This window comes from Dipodomys spectabilis, unplaced genomic scaffold (genome assembly GCF_019054845.1).
Source record: "Dipodomys spectabilis isolate Male_0828 unplaced genomic scaffold, ASM1905484v1 ptg000107l, whole genome shotgun sequence".
Lineage (NCBI taxonomy): Eukaryota > Metazoa > Chordata > Mammalia > Rodentia > Heteromyidae > Dipodomys > Dipodomys spectabilis.
In genome coordinates this window covers 943,717-960,859 of record NW_024870784.1, presented here as the reverse complement: position 1 = coordinate 960,859, position 17,143 = coordinate 943,717, and the positions used below count along the sequence as shown (strand labels likewise).

The window sequence follows — 17,143 nt, the reverse complement described above, 5'->3', positions numbered from 1 at the left end:
AGCTCAGGTGGGTCTGGGCGCAGAGAGGGAGGGGTCAACCGTGTGCAGAGAACTTCAGGGCAGGGAGGAGCTCAAGTCTGGGTGGAGCTGAGGACCCAAAGATGGGCATAATGCTTACACCCGAAACTGTAAGGACTATAAGCATTACTATTAGCCTCTTGAAGGATGCTAAGTAATGCAGTATCCTATGGGTGGAATGCAGACCAACCTAACTCTATCTAGTTAGGTCCACCCCCAGTCACTCTCTCAGCTCTGGACCACTCACAGACAAGCATACAGCCCAGAAGCTGCCCTGGGGGTCCAGAGATGTGCCTGCCAGGCTTGCAGGGAAAAGGAACTTTCCTTCCTTACTCCCTTCCTTCCTTCCTTCCTTTTCTTCCTTCCTTCCTTCCTCTTCCTTCCTCTTCCCTTCCTTTTCTTCCTTCCTTCCTTCCTTCCCTCCTTCCTTCCTTCTCCTTCCTCTCTCCCTTTCTCCCTTCTCTTTCACTCCATTCTTTCTTTCTTCCTTATCACTAAAATATGAAAGCGGTTAACAATTAGGAGAGGAGAAGCCAAAATGAGCTGCCAATTCTTTTGCTTTTGTCCCGAAGCCAGGAACTCTCCAATGAAGTCCAAGTTGTTTGAAGGCTGCGGCAGCCTGAGTCACTCTGAGCACCGGATGCAAGTACTGTCCGGTCCTCCACACGTCGAGGGCCCCTCCCACTTCTGGGAAGAAAAGGGGATTTAGTGGTTATGGTCCTTAATCCCTCCCTTCCTCCTCTTTTTAAAAAAGTAGCAGCCTCCTCCTGGAAATGCTTTAGATAAGAGAACACACCCCTCTGTCCACACATACTCAAGAGGTGTCTCTGCATGTGGGAAGGGCTTTTCCAGAAAAAGGTGTCATGACTTTCATGATTTTTAAATGTGTTTAGGGCTCTGACTCAGTGTCCTAAGGTGAAGGAAGGACCCACAGTGGTAAGTAACCCAGGCCTGGGTCCCGACACCATCAACAACTCCACCAAGAAGTGGTTACAGCAACAAGTGTGCCTCAGTGGTGGATTAAATCCTTGTCATCTCAAAAAAACAAAAAAGTGAGTTAGACCCCTAATTGGATTTTTCCTCTGGACCCAGTTGGTCCCAAGAAATTGACCTGGAAGTCAACTGTGAATAGATGTGAATTTATCAAGCCATTTCTTTGATACCGGAGGAATCCCAAGGGACACGGATGACAAGTGTAGCTATTATTGCTCCTAAGTGATGAGCACAGTTCTTGGTCCTAAAACCAGAGGAAGAGTGAAGGCCCAGAGAGTCTGGACACTGCAGAGGTAATACTTTTGGTCTGTCAGGGAGTTTTACATTTTTCAGCCCTCCCCTTGCAGTAATATGGGCCAACAGAAGATTCTGGAAAGAGGGAAGAGGTGATGTTTGCCACTTCCTCGCATGAGCATCCACTCATCCCTGGGTGCTGTTGTATGGCAGGAACGGAGGACAGGCTGAAGTCCCGGATGATGAGGAGGAACAAGAGGGTGGGAGGCCAGGTCCTAAATGAGTGCACAGAGCACCATGTCCCTCTTTTCCAGTTTCACTGGAGAATGAACAGGAAGTTTTATCTGTTATGCCACAAGATTTGGGTTTGTTTGTTTCATCAGCTGGCCTGCCCTGACTGAGACTCCTGGCCTTATGCCAACTAGTACTTGTGTTAAGTAGATCGATGGTAAGACTTTTGGGAAGTACCAGGAACTTTCACCAGAACTCTATTCTGTGTGATGTCCAATCCTCATTAGGGGAACCATTTCTCTCAGTGAAGACCTTGCTTCTGAAAAGCCACAAAGCATGTTAAATCACTAAAGAAATAACAGGGATTTGAAGTCTGATTCATCAGCCCCTGTTCATGCTCTTTACCATGAGCAAAAGTAGGAAGCCAAAGCTGACGATCTCCAAAGGAATACTAAGAAAGCGCAAATTAAGCCAGGTGCCAGTGGCTCATGACTGTAATCCCAACTACTCCCGAGGCTGAGATCTGAGAATCGAGGCTCGAAACCAGCCTGGGTTATGAGACTCTTACTCCAATTAACCATCAAAAGACTAAAGTAGAGCTGTGGCTCAAGTGGTAAGTGTGAGCCTTGAGCCAAAAAGCTCAGGGATCGCCCTCAGGAGCTGAGTTCAAGCCCCAGGACACACACACACACACACACACACACACACACACACACACACCAATATACAAATAAACCCCAAATACTGGTGAGTTTTAAGAGGAGGTAAGGATGGAGGACAAGCTAAGAGAGAGGCCAGGGCAAGGCCTGGAGAGTCTCTGTCCCAGATAAGAAATGCCAGAGAAGAAGGAGGCGGTGGTGAGAGACAGGGAGAATTCAGACTCTAGGATCTTTCTGACCAGCTCGTATGAAGACACATTTGCTATTATCACTCTAGAGCTCACTCTAGAGCTCACTCTAGAGCTCACTCTTCTCTAAAAAAGTGGTGTGTGTGTGTGTGTGTGTGTGTTGTTAATGAGGCTTGGGTATTGTCCCTTAGCTTTTTCACTCAAGGCTACAGCTATACTGTTTGAGCCACAGCTTCACTTCTGGCTTTACGTGCGGTTACTTAGAGTTCAGAACTTCACTAAGATATGGAAACAAGAAGGTTTTTGTTTTTTCTGTTTGTGGTGTATTGTTTGCAGTTATTTCTTTTTTCTTTCATTTTTTTGCTTCTGGTTTATTCCCTGTGGTCACTGTCTTTGATTTCCTCTGTTTTGTGTATAAGTTTATCTGATTTGGGGAAGGGAAGGGAAATCACAGAAACAGCTGAACGAAGGGTGAATGAATGCAACAGGGATAATCAGGAGACACTATGTTGGAAATGAACTTTACAACTTGGGGGGAGCGGGAGAAAAGAAGGAGGGGGTAACACTGTTTGAAAAGAAATGTACTTATTACCTTATATATGTAACTGCAACCTATACGTCACCTTTACAATTTAAAAAAAAAAAAAAAAAGAATTTCATGGACTTTGCCTGTCCAAACTGGCTTAGAACTGAAATCCTCAGATCTCAGCCTCCTGACATCTAGGATTATAAGTAAGCTATTTATTTTTTTACAATGACTCTATTAGGTTGTTTTAAAATCAAATAATCCTATTTACAAAAGCATAAGACAAAATAAATAATCCTATTTATAAAAGTGTAAAAAAAAATCAACTTCCCATATAGGCAGGTTATCATTTCTGAAGTATTTAAAGGAATTTCAATGTATATGGAATGAAAATATTCCCAAATGTCTCTCTACAGAAAAAAAAATAACCCTGGAAGTTGCTAACATTTGATCATAAACCTATGTTTTGAGCAAAAAATAGTTTTACAGGTTTTGAAATGCCACATGTCTCCCGGGTGCCATCTCCACCCGTAGAAAGGCTTTTTATCCATTTCTTCTGGACTTTGAATTCTTGTCTTCATGTTGGTTTTTAACAGTCACTTACCCAATTTTTCCTCATCTTGTTACTTTTTCTCTCATTACTTCTTTCCTCTCTTTCTGCACACTGGTCCATTGATTAATTGTCCCCACATATCCATGTATATTTAAGAGGACTTTTGCTGCATAGATGATACCCACATACAATCATACACCACTTGAAAACAAGAATCCATTCAGGTAATTGTGCTCCCTGGAACCCCAGCACATACTCAAGTTACTACCATAAAATGGCACAAACCCAGCTGAGGTAATGCATGTCTATAATCCCAGCACTCAAGAGGTAGGGGCAGGAGGATCTTGGGTTTGAGGTCATCCTGGGCTACCCAGCGAATTTGAATCCAGCCTAAGCAAACCAGCAAGACCTTGTCTCAAAAGGCATAACATTTGCATAGAATATGGCCAACTCACAATCCTCCTGTGTAAACTACTTCTAATATCTACTACAAGGTATGTGCTATGCAAGTAGTTATTATATTAGTTAAGAAATACATGGGAAAAACATGTTCACTCCATGTGCAAAGCTTTCCAAATATTGTCAATTTGTTGTTGTTTAAATCCAGAACTAACCTTAGATATGGAGGGATGACAGAGATGGGAGGGGTGAGCAGAAAGAGAAAAGGGGAGGGGAGGAGAAGAGAGGAATGGAGGAGAGGAGAGTGGGAGAAGGGGAGAGGGGAAGGGAGGACAGAAGAGGAGAGGAAAAAAGAGGGACTGTGAGAAGAGAGGGGGAAGGGAGGAGAAAAGAGGAGCAGAGGCAGGGAGAGGGGAAGAGAGAGGGGCGGAGAGGAGAGAACAAGAGTTAAAGTCATGGCTCATCAGCAGATGCCTGCATAGCAAGCCTGAGGCCCTGAGTTCAAATCTCAATACTGGAGAGAGAAAGAGGGGGAGGGAGGGAGGCAGGGAGGGAGAGAAAGAGAGCAAAGGAGAAGGAAATGAATCTATGAATCAATTAAAAAGTTACTCTAAAGATCACCTGCTGTTCTTGAATTATACTCCTTAAGCTTGCATTCCCTATTTGCTTCTGACCAGCTCTAGGCAGACATTCCTCAGTGTTTTTTCTATCCAAATGTTTCAAACCCTATGAAAATCAACACCTTGCTCGGTGACCAGGTACCAAACCTAGAAAGTTATTCATCAAGCACCATCTGGATTAGATTAGCATAAAAGTAACCGGATCAAACCCCTCCCCGCCTCCCCAGCATCTACACAAAACCCTTTCTCTTTTCTGTGGGATGCTGGAATCCCCCAACTCCAGAGAGCGCCACTTGGCAATGAAGCTGGATCCTGGATCCCGGTGCATTTGATAACTTAATGAAACTTCTACCAGCACTTAAAATTCAGATATGAAATCTACACTCCATCTGTTCTGCTTGGAAATGGCCAAATTAGGGGCTGTCTCCCTGAGTACAACAAAAAGCTCTCAGAAATGCGCAAGGTCACTGACCAACCTGGACGAACAGCGGAGTCAGAACCCAGACGTGGGGGCGGAAGGTGTCTCCCCCACTCACCCCCAAACAGCCTTCATCTCCTCTTTACCTCTGCCCACTTCCAGGATGTGTAGGATGATCAAGGCTGGCGTGCTAGGTTCAAGGTCCAAATTAAGACTTGAAGGCATGTATTTTTGTGCCTTATTCACTTAATTAGAAAATTATATAGTAATTTCACTGCTCATAATCATGAGACTTTTTTTTAACTTTAGAGATGATGATGATGTTTAAAGAGGAGAATTAGATTCCCTCCAAAAGCTATTTTTGAAGATGGAAAGAATTGGATGTGGGAACAGGACAGGCTGGCTGTGATCCTGACTGAACACGCTTTACTCTCTAAGCAAGTAACAAAGCCAGCATCTGGAAGTTTCCAAGGCTTGTAAGAGATATAGGTAATGTCATCCAAAGGGCCATGCTGAGGGGAGGGTGGATGAGCAGTCTGTCCTGGGACTGCCACGAGGGTCAGGCAGTACATTCCCTGATACCTTGGCATTGGGGAAGCCACCCTGCTCTGACTCATGGATTTCACATGAGCATTTTGCCCGATTCATAGTCAGTATATGTAAAGAAATACGGCGCCTGCACCGTAATTAGGTGGGGCTAATGCACCTGTAATTGATTCTTTGGCATGCTCACCCATGGCTAGTGTTCAACTGCTCCAGCGACTCGGCCTTGCGAGAGGGCCTGGGGAGCACACTGTGTTCATTCTCTTGGGGACTCTCTCTCTCCTCTTCCCCTTCCCTCCTGTGCCAGCCCAGATCTTCAACTGCCCTGGTCTTGGGCCTCCTGTTCCCTTGTGCCGCCATACTTGGTGCTGGCCATGTGGCAGGATAATTACATCTCTCCTCTATTCATCAACATCTGGGAACTTTTACTATTTTTTTTTTTGTCTTAGCTCCTGTCCATCTTTTGGATGGATAAGTTGCGACTCAGACCCCAAGTTCACCGAGTTAGTTCAGTAAGTCCTCCCTGACTGTGAGTTCTGTACTTGTAATCTTCCTAACACACCTCTGGTCTCTCTTGGCAGAGTGGTGGGAAAATTGAGTTCTGTGATGCATACGGTCCCAGGTGAGATCGGCAAAGACCCCTATAATCAAGGGTCCTTTCTGTGGGCCTACTGATTCTTGATATTTTTGTTTTGGTGGTGGTGGTGATGGTGGTGGAGGTGGTGGTGATTTTGCTGTTTAAAGTGGCCACTTAAGGCCAAACTTCAAAGTTCATGCCTGTAACCCTAGCTATTCAGGAAGTACAGATCAGGAGGAGTGTAGCTCAAGGCCACCCCAGGGAAAAAGTCAGCAATATTCCATCTCAATTCATAAGCTGATAGAGTTGCACAGACCTGGAATCACAACTATTCAGGAGGTATCAATGGAATGATTGAGATTCAGTCTAGCCAGAGCAAAAATCCTTGCTTGGAAAAATAAAACACGAACAGCTGGGGACTTGGCTCAAGTGATAGAGCACCTGCCTAGCAAATACAAAGTCCAACGTATAAACCCACAAAATCCAAATTAAAAAATAAACAAGTATGGTGTTGAAGTATCCAGTGTTTTTTTTTTTTCAAAAAGAAAGAAAGAAAAACAGTAATGTGCCTAACAGAGAATACATGTTCGAGAAGCTTCCTTCAAGCAATGTCCTAATGAACTGCACTTCTAGTCCAACCACTTCCTCAGCTGATTGTGTGCCATGTAAGTCCCTGGGGCAGAATTTCCCAATAGGAGGGACTGTGTACTACCTCCTTTCCTACTTGGTATACCTTGTTATAAGAATATGGAATGTACTCAGGGTTGAGGGGGGGAGGGGAGCGAGAGAGAGGGGAGGGGGAGCGGGAGGGGAACTGTTCAGGGAGTAGTAAAGTTAAGCTGGAAAGAAACTACCTTTCTAGGAAGTCAGGCCGCAGAGTCTGGAGGCCAGGCAGGGTGGCGGTCAGTAGAGCCGGGGGAAGGAAAGCCAGGCCTTAAAAAACCAGCTGCTCCTTCTTGATAAACTTGAAGAGGAAACAGGAAAAACTGGAGGCCACACGATAGTATTTCTAGCACTTGAAAAGCTTGGCTCCTGGAGTCGTGAGGCTCTGGATGAATGACTGGCAAATACCATCAGAGGGCCAAAGGACTGGCTTGCTCTCCCTTAGCAAGGCCTGGATTGGCCCCGACCTTAAGCATGAAAAAGCCAACGGCTTATTGCAGTTCAGCAGGTGAACGCTGTAACACAGGAAGCGTAGGGTACCTGGGGGCGGGGCTGACCAACCCTAGTCGGGAGGAAGCCTTACAGGAAGGAGGTAATAGCTAGGAAGAGCAGTGGGTGACCAGGTAAAGTGGCCCCCAGGCCCCAGGGATAGAGGGGCCAAGGCTGGGAAAGAGCTTTCCCATGTCCTGCTCAGCCGAACTGCAGCATGTGAGTTTGCACAGAGGCTGGAATAAGAATTGCTTTGCTGAGGAATCTGCCCTTGAACTTGAGGGCAGGCGGGAGCTCCAGAGGCAGGTATGAAGGGGAGTGACACTGGTCAGGAGAAGGCTTCTCATGCAAGAGACTCAGGGAGATGGAGTTCCACAAAGAAGAAAGGGGGAGGGCTCCCACTGGTCCAGCCCACGGGGGAGAGGGGAGGAGGGGCTGGCGTCAAGGTGAAGTGCATGGGTCTTGGTAGGACCTGGAGAGTCCCACAGGTCCTCACACTCCCATGAGCCTTGTGCTTAATGATCTGCTGTCATCATCTTGCTGTTCTTAATCTTTTATCTTTAAACTTGGTGATCCAAGGGAGCCATGGAGCGTGTGTGTGGACTGAAGAGACTCCTATGTATGAGTTACAGCCACTCCTGGCCACCCAGTTTCCATGGAGTGATCATGAAGCCCTGAACATGGAATCTCCAGGATTCTAGAATCCAGCTGAGTCTCAAAGCAAGCACAGGAGAAACCTTATGTCTGCGAGGGAGCTGGTGAGTTGCTGACAGGTTTTCCTGCTAAAAGCAGAATTTGCTTCCATTATAAAAAAAAGGGGGGCAAAATGGCATGCTAGGAAACAGGGTCAAAGTCAGCCATCCTGTCTCTCTTGATCCTTTTCTGTCCTGTGTAGGGGGGTCACTCACACTGTGGGTGAGGAAGGAGAATGGTTCTGTAGGGTCCTCCTGACACCCTGGTAAGCCAGGACCAGATAGCGGTAACAGAATATGCAAAAATGAAATAAAAATGGGTGAATCTGTTTCACTGTTTCAGTGAAACACACACACACACACACACACACACACACACACACTCACACACACACACACACACTCACACACACACACAATGCAAATTATATCACCTCTGTGATTTCTCAAGTTAAACACTCTTACGTTTTATTTGATAATGTGAAGATAAACAGTAGTGTCAATAACTTAAAAGGTTAATTTTTCTTTACTCCATACAGACGTTACACATGCCTGTAATTCTAGCTATTTAGGAGGCTCAGATCTGAGGATCCTAGTTCAAAGCCAGCCCAGGCAGGAAAGTCTGTGGGACTCTGATCCCCAATTAACCACCAAAAAATCCAGAAATGGAGGTGTGGCTCAAGTGGTAGAGCACTAACCTTGAGTGAAAAAGCTAAGGGACTGAGCCCAGATGCTGAGTTCAAGCCCCAGTACTGGCCCAAAAATATTTAGAACTATAACAAATGAAAAGTTTGGTTCCTTGGACCACCAAAAAAGTAAAAAGATTATTATTACTATTGTTATTATTATCATCAGCAGCAGCACCTTCATCATTATTATGGAATTGACCAAAGTGAGTTTTTATTACTTTATCTGAATTGAGTGAACTGTTTAACCTTTGTGCCACAGGTAGTGATTTATAAAATAATGGTATTAACGACATTTCTGGCAGGGCTCATGGAGAACAGTGGCCGAGCAGCTACAGTGAAGAGCGCAGACCTCTGCAGATCTGAGTTCATAGGAGGCTGCTTTAAGCAAGGTGCTACAGATCAGCTAGCTTTCCCATCACAACAGGAAGTGATTGCTTCACCCTTCTCTGCTAGGAGGAGGGTGAGGCCATCTGTTAGAGGACTCTAGGGAAGGATCAGATCCAGCTTCATTCCCAGCTTCTAGGAGCAATCGGCTTATGGCAGCTTGACTCCAATCCTCACAAGGCATTCCCTTGTTTTTGCCTCTGTGTCCAACTTTCCTCTTTGTAAGGACACTGGTCACTCTGGATCACGGCCCAACCGATGACCTCATTTTAACTTCATTACCTTTGCAGATACTCCATCTCCAAATATGGCCACATTCTTTGGCACCAAGAGTCAGAGCTCCAACAAGACTTCTCTGGGGGCAGGGGCAGGGGTTGGCAATAGTGGGGATTGAACTCACAACTTCCTGCTTGTTAGGTAGGCGCTCCACTACTTGAGTCATGTCTCCGGCTCCTTTTTGCATCAGTTATTTTCAAGGTAGAGGCCTAATGATTCTCCTACTTGTGTTTCCCCTGTAGCTGGGGATGACAGAAGTACACCATTGTGCTTCTCAGGTACGTGTGATGACAAGCATGTATCACTGCACCTAGCATGGATTCAGATGGAGGCTCAGAGTTCTTTTGCCCAGGCTGGCCTTGAACCGAAACCTTCTGGTCTCTGCCTCTTTATTAGCTAGGATTACAGCCTTATACCACCGTGCTAAGCTCCAACACCACCTTTTTGTGTAGCAAACATAATTAAATCCATAACAACTGCTCTGCCCTGCATCGGCTCTGTACACAGTCAAATGTGTTGCTCTTACCCTAAAGCACATGTTTTCTCCAAGGGTGTGTGGGAGAGGCCAGCCCCAGGCTGCCTGAGACTGGAGAGCCCCAATCTGTTGTAGCCACAGTCTCCATAACAATTGCTATCTCCCCAGCAGGTCCAGATGAAAGTAAACAGGTGAAGTAAGAAGAAGAAACAAGGAAAATGGAACGACATGTTCTGATAAGAAGCCAAAGACAACCACAGGTAGAAATATCTACACTGCAGGGAGGGAAATTGCTCATGGCCCATTCCTTCTCCATGGTCTCACAGGGGCTAGCAGGGGCCCAGTAGTGCCAGGTAGACAGAAATAAACAGAGCCCTCACAACCCTGGCCAATACATGGCTCCCTGCACCCCATGTCAAAGGAAAGCCAAGCTTTGATCACTTATTAAATAAGACAGTTTGTTTAATCTGTAGAGAGAAGGTCTCAGCCAGCAGCAAAGGAGATGCCGTCTGCTGACAAGTTCAAGTGCTCTGGGACATGGTAATAGGTACATCTAAGCTGGAGATGAGCAATAGGTGGTAAATAAGTTGGCTTACCATAAGGGCCAAGTGTGTGTCAGTCACCTTAATGGGGCTTAATCTGGAACTTATCCATTCCAGAAGGAGACAGAGATGGAGCTGAGGGGTGAGCCAAAGCTTAAGAGAAAGTTGCAATGCTTTGCTGGAAGACCGAAAGGGAAATGCTAGAAGTTCAACAATGGACTCTGTAGGCACAGACAGCCTTGGCCAAGCCACAGGTAAACCAAAGCTGCTTCCTTCCATTGGTCCTAACCTGAAGCCCCTTCCACACGCAGAGCTCTAGTGTCCAGAGCTGCCTTCTGTGGACCAAAGCCCCAGGTTCTGGAACCTTTCCATCATTCCCTCTTCTGATTAAAAGATTGTGTGTTCCACAATCAAGACCCTTCCAGCCTTGTAAGAAAAATGGTAAGTAATAGGACCAATTCACCAGAGTTATGCCTAGTGGTGGTTTCTTTGACTTACAAGAGGCCTGTACCCCCACTCTAACCAAATGATCAATGTTCGCTTCAGAAAGACAGGGTGAGCCAATGGCTAGTTCCACCAGACATGGGAGCTACAGACTGAGGCTCACTGAGAGCTGCCCGGGGGCTGATGGGTAGCCCTATATCACTGGCCCACTTTCAGTGATGAAATCAGGCAGAAAGGAATTTGGGTGAGTGTGGCTGGCTGATTTCTGGTATGGAAGGTGGGTCCTGTGGAGTTGGAAGGCCTCGCTGTAGTCCTCTCCCTCCACAAGGCCTGACACTGAGGAATAGGTAAGAAAGGGCTGGGGGAGTCAGAGGACACCAGTGGCCCTCCACTAACATGGAGGCAGGCTAGGGAGGCCATGCTCCGGGGCACAGAGCCACAGGCTTCTTCATGAGGTCAGCCTGACCAGTTCTGTGGAAGACTGGGCAAGAAGAGGTTATCTGACCTTGTAGTTCTCATTCAAGGTCAAGGGACACACCTGGTGGTAACTTCTTGTGTACAGTCTCAAGACAGCACAGAGAATCATGTGGGAAGGGCAGGTAACCAAAGTAGCTTTTATAAAAGACCCACTCTCGAAATACGCCATTCATCCATTGACTGAGTAGGTGAATCAACTTGTGCGGACAGAGCCCCAATCACCTCTTGAAGGTTCTACCTGCTCCCATCTCTTGACATCCCATAATGGGATTTGACTTCGTTCACTTCTCTTTTCGTCTCTTTCATATGGCTACTACAATAGTTAATGTTACATATTTGGGTTGCCTTGTATTTCTACTGGACAGTTCCATTCTAAAGTCTGCCTATTATCCTTTGGTGGACTTAACTGCCTTAGTGATAATTATATCAATGCTTAGGGGGAATTCAGAATGTGAGAGAATCAGCCCTGGGTCAACACTTTAGAGAATTTCCCTGTGGTTTTCATAACTGTAACCAGTTCTTGCTTTCCCTCCATCCACTAATGCATGGATCTAGTCAGATAATGCTTATTCCCACAGCTTGTGTGAATAATGATGATGATGATGATGATATAATAATATAATATATAATAATAATGATAATTATACTAATGTTCAACGTCCAAGACTGCAAAATTTACCAATCTATATGCCTGAATTGCAAACATTTGATTTTTTTTTTAAATAAAGCTCTCAGTTAACACCACCTAACCCTACCTGATAATTTACCCTCCCACAGGAAGAGGGAGGGTACAAAGCAAATCTTCAACATGCTCTTTGGCAATAATGAATCATAATCTAGAAGGTTCCACAAAGTTCTGGTGAAGGCTATAGTTTGGGTTAGTTTGCAGATCACAATTGCCTGCCTTCTAAGGATAATCAGGCTTGGGTTTTAGCTACAGGAGCACTGAACTGGAGCGTTCATGTGGACAGACCTCTGTCATAGTAAGCAACCTGTCATGGAGGGCTGTGCCTCTACTTGAAGCTTTTTGCTTAACTGAGCTAAGAGTCTGGGATTTGTCTGACTAGGCTGGCTTCATATGTGATTGTCAGATTTTAGCCTCCTGAGTAACTAGGATGACAGGTGTGAGCCACCTACACCCAGCTCATGATGCCTTTTTATTAGGAGGATATAAGGAAGAAGAAAAAGGACATTTCATATGTCAGAATAGAACATTAAAGCTGATCACTGGTAGCTCACACCTGTCATCTTGCTACTCAGGAAACTAAGATCTGAGGATCATTGTTTGAAGCCAGCCCAGGCAGAAAAGTCTGTGAGACTCTTATTCCCAATTAATCTGCAAAGAGCCAGAGTGAAGCTGTGGCTCAAGTGGTATAGCACAATCTTGCACACATGTGCGTGTGCACACATGCACACGCGCACGTGAATACACGCACACACACACACAAGAACATTGACATGCCGGGCACCAGTGGCTCATGCCTATAATCCTAGCTACTCAGAAGGCTGGGATCTGAGGATTGCTGTTCAAAGCCAGCCTGGGCAGGAAAGTCTGTTGGACTCTTATCTCCAATAAACCACCAGAAAACTAGATGTGGCACTGTGGCTTAAGTGGTAGAGTGCTCGCCTTGAGCTGAAGAGCTAAGGGACAGCGCTCAGGCCCAGAGTTCAAGCCCCATGACCAACATAAAAAAAGAACATTGACATTTTAAGAAGGAAGAAGGAGGATACTGCAGAATGAGAGGGGGCTGGAGTTAATGGGGTACATTGTATGTATGGAAATCTCGACTGAATCCTTCCTCCATCCCCACAACTAATGTATGCTACTTTAAAAAAAATCTTTAAAGAAAGAAAAGGGAATGAAAGAGATGCTTCAGCACCTTAATATACGCTGACTCTGACAGTCAAATTTCTACTACTCCAAAATGAGCAGGGACGAGAAAATGAGCAGCCCACCTCCCCATTGGACAGCGCGGTTACATCACCCCCTGGAAAATTCACTCTGACACAGTTCTGCCAGCCTTGCTATTTTCTTCAGTGCCAACAGCCATACAATAGACCTTTTTTTTTTTCCTTTTGGGACAAAGCTTTTAAAATGCTTAGGAATTCAGATGGACTGAGTCACAAAGTTGTACAAATACTGCACACCCGCTCCTCCTCCCTCTCTCCTGGAAACAATACTCGCTTTTCTGGGTTTGGCAGAAAGAAGGAAAGAAGTATTTTGAGCAGAGTTGTGACTTGTCTGTATGAGGGGTGGCGGAGAGCGGGCAGGATCTGGGGGGGAGGGGGTCTGTCCTGAGGCCTGGCTGCCTCTGCGTGGGGAGGTGGTGTCTTCCATTGCGAGTTGCTGTGGGACTCTCCAGCTTACAGTGAGCCCTCCAGAGGTGCTCAGCTCCGAGACTACATGAGCTCCAAGGACCCTTGTAAGTCTACAATATGCAGCAAGGAGGAAATTCACCATCACAGAAGCACCATGGGTGGTCTGTAAGCGGGCAAGCAGAGCCCAGGGGAGGTGAGCAGACCCAGGAGAGGAAGGAATCAACAGAGGAAAGGAGAAGGAAGAACTCAAGGAGATGTGGGAGGCGGAGAGGCAGATCTTAGCACAGTCCTGTGGCTTTTGTTCTCTTTTTAAAAGTCAGATCAAAAGAAATATCCTTCTTACCTGACTTATGTAACTAACCCGTCCGTGTATCACCTTTGTAATAACAATAAAATAATTAAAATTAAAAAAAGAACTTGGATCAGTTTGTCCCCCATACGTGTGACCGCCTCGCTGAGATTTTGGGACAATGGAGATGAGTTTCAGACTTCATGCCGGAGACAGCTAGCTCAAGCCTGGAACCCTCACCTCGGCAGTGGTTCAGTTTGGCATTAATGAAAGCAAAGGGTCAACCTTGACATACCAGCAGCCAAAGCCTCTTCCTCAGAAGAGAGGAGGAAGAAGGGGAAGAAATGCTGAATAAAAACCTTCCAGAAGCTGGGTGCCGGTGGCTCACACCTATAATCCTGGCTACTCAGGAGGCTAAGATCTGAGGATCGTGGTTCAAAGCCAACCAAGCCAGGAAAGGCTGTGAGATTCTTACCTTCAATAAACCATTCAGAAAACCAGAAGTGGCGCATTGGCTCAACTGGTAGAACGCTAGCCTTGAGCTGAAGAGCTGAGGGACAGTGCCCAGGCCCAAAGTTCAAGCCCCATGACCAACAGCAACAACAAAAACCTTCTGGTCCAGAGAGGGTGGAGGAGCTTCCAGCAGCTGGGTTTTCATTTTCCATGGTGTGGGGGAGAAAATGGGGAGCACTGAAGGCTCCCGTGAACAGCAGAAGGCAACCTGCATGGACAGGGAGAGCCACAAGCATATTTTGGGACGTCTATCTCAACACTAGCTTTAAAAAAGTGTTACACCACCAGGCACCATTGGCTCACACCTGTAATCCCAGCTACTCAGGAGGCAGAGATCTGAGGATTGTGTTTGAAGCTAGCCAAGGCAGGAAAGTCCATGAGACTTTTTTTTCTGGGAGGGGGGAGCGAGGTCCAGTTGTGGGGCCTGAACTCTGGGCCTGGGCGCTGTCTCTCAGCTCTTCAGCTCAAGGCTAGCACTCTACCACTTGAGCCACAGCGCCACTTCCGGCTTTTTTCTTTTTGCTTATGTGGTGCTGAGGAATCGAAACCAGGGGCTCAGGCATGCAAGGCAAGCGCTCTACCACTGAGCCACCTTCTCAGTACCTCCATGAGACTCTTACCTCCAATAAACTTCTCAGGAAAAGCCAGAAGTGGTGCTGTGGCTCAGGTGGTAGAGTGCTGCTAGCTCTTGTGTACAAAGAGGCTCAGAGATAGCCCTGGTCCTGAATTCAAGCTCCAAGATCGGCCAAAAAAAAAAGAGTTGCACGTTTGGGGCAGGGCATGATGGTTCATGCTCGAAACCCCAGCTACTCAAGAGGTGGTGGTAGATTCACTCTATGAGGCCAGCTGGGCAAAAAGGCAAGACCCTATCTCAACAACCATCTTGTTGAGATACATGGGTTGATGTCTGTAATACCAGCTACAAAGGAGGGGAGGATCCAGATCTCAATCTGACCTGGGCAAAAATGTCAAACCCCATCTGCAAAGGAAACGAAAGCAAATAAGTCTAGGTTCATAGCTCACGTGGTAGAGTATTTGCCTAGCAATTGCATGCTCCTAAATATAAAACAAATCAGTTCCATTCAACATTAATGACTTAATTAAAATGTATCCTAGTTACAGAAAGTGTAGGAAATAAAACAAGGAAAAGATGGGCAGGGGTGTCTCATGCCTGAAATCCTAGTTATTCAAGAGGCTGAGCCCTGACGATTCCTGTTTAAAGCCATCTTGGGCAAGAAAGTCCGTAAGACTCATAGCTCCAATTGACCACCAAAAAAGCCAGAAGTGAAACTGTGAGTGACAGCCTTGTGCAAAAAAGTGCTAAGGGATGGCACCCAGGCCCGAGTTCAAGCCTCACTACCGGCATTGAAAAATCAAATAAAAATCCTGAAGTCCTCAAATTAAAATCAAGACAAAGAAACCATAACACTTGGCCCTGAGAGATGAGCCAAGACTCCAAGATCTGCTTTGCTTTGCAACCCCCTCTCTCCTTCCAGACTGGAAATAGGGCTGAGTCCCTGCCTCTTCTCACCTGTTGCAGAATATTGCACATCACTAGCAATGGTGAGTCAAGTCATTCAAGTCTCAGAAAATGGAAGAAGTGTCACCAATAATGGTTCCTTATTTATAGCCAGATAGACAAAAAGGCATGTGAACATGAACCCAATGGGTTCAGTGCGTATTTTCCTTGACTAGAAAAGCACCATACCATTCTGTATTTCTTCAAGCAGATACCTCAAAGGCTGGACAAATTGGCTTTCCAGATAAGATCACACGTTCTCATTTCCACCTGTCTCCTGTCCAACAGGCAAGGGAGGGAAAAGGGCTCAATGACCTGGGACTGACACACTCTCTCTCTCTCTCTCTCTCTCTCTCTCTCTCTGTCATTCCTTGGGACAGCACAATGATTTATAATTTCTAAGCCTGAGAATTTTGGAAGCTGCCAAACATGAAGAGAGTGAAAAAAAATCTAAGCCCAGAGTAAAGAAAGGAGATGGCTGAGTAACAGTGCGCGTTTCTCAGCCTCTGAAACACTACTCTCAAAACTGTCACAAGGAAACATCATATGGTTCCTCACAGACAAAAAGGGTTATTTTATCCAGATTATTCCCCCACATTGCTAGGGAAAAGGGACTCATTTGTAATCATCAAAGGAATGCTGACAGACTTGAAATGGGATTACACTCTATTATACTCATCCGAATTAAAGATTTGTTTTGGAGATCATTCTTAGATTTCTTCCTCCCTGCTCCTCCAACCCCAAATGAGGCCATTTGTATTCACAGGACATCTGAAGCAGACATGAAATCAGACTGTTCGCAAACATACTACGCGTCACACTCAGTGGCCTGAGTTTTGAATTTTAATGTCGCCTGGTTTTTCTGTGTGTGCAAAAACTTGAGTCTCAGATTGAAACTAGCCCCGCCAAGCATCAGTTTCGTTTGCAACTTGTTAATTCAGGGAAGTTGAATGTCAGGGGCTTGAGTGATCGAGTGACTGAGGTCAGAAATGTACATAAGCAAATGCAAAAATCTGTGCATGGACAGAGTTGTCTGGAAGGTCTGTGGACATAATACGAAAACTCAGAACTGTGGTTTAGTTAGACTGATCTATATTCTGTTGCTTAATTTTCAAACTCCTCTATTGTTATTTATGTGTTCTTTTTAGTGGGTTGTGGGCCTTGAACTCAGGGCTTAGCCACTGTCCTTGAGCTCTTTTTGCTCAAGGCTAGTACTCTACCACTTTGAGCCACAGCTCTACTTCCAGTTTTCTGGTGATTGATTGAAGATCAGAGTCTCACTGACTTTGGTGCCCAGACTGGCTTTGAACCACGATGCTCATATCTCAGCCTCCTGAGTAGCTCGGATTACAAGCATGAGCCACCAGAACCCAGTTATTTATGTGTTCTTGAACCACCAAAATATGCTATTTC

The 17,143-nt window shown here is 45.8% G+C and overlaps 1 protein-coding gene and 1 long non-coding RNA gene across 3 annotated transcripts in view; one reads left to right on the top strand and one right to left on the bottom strand.

Annotated features, from left to right (window-relative positions):
* Eva1c (eva-1 homolog C) overlaps positions 1-17,143 on the bottom strand; it is a 73,082-nt gene that overhangs the window by 47,600 nt on the left and 8,339 nt on the right. The window contains exon 1 of one of the 2 annotated variants that reach the window (XM_042687288.1): positions 6,814-6,869. The exons of the other annotated variant lie outside the window; for it this stretch is intronic. The gene's annotated coding sequence lies outside the window, so the exon portion shown is untranslated. Of the gene's footprint in view, positions 1-6,813; positions 6,870-17,143 lie in introns of those variants that run through there. 2 annotated transcript variants of the gene reach the window in all.
* Positions 7,245-10,423, top strand: LOC122114249. Its single transcript, XR_006148545.1, has 4 exons — positions 7,245-7,417; positions 7,691-7,869; positions 9,796-9,887; positions 10,287-10,423. It is a non-coding gene; the product is annotated as an uncharacterized LOC122114249 (long non-coding RNA).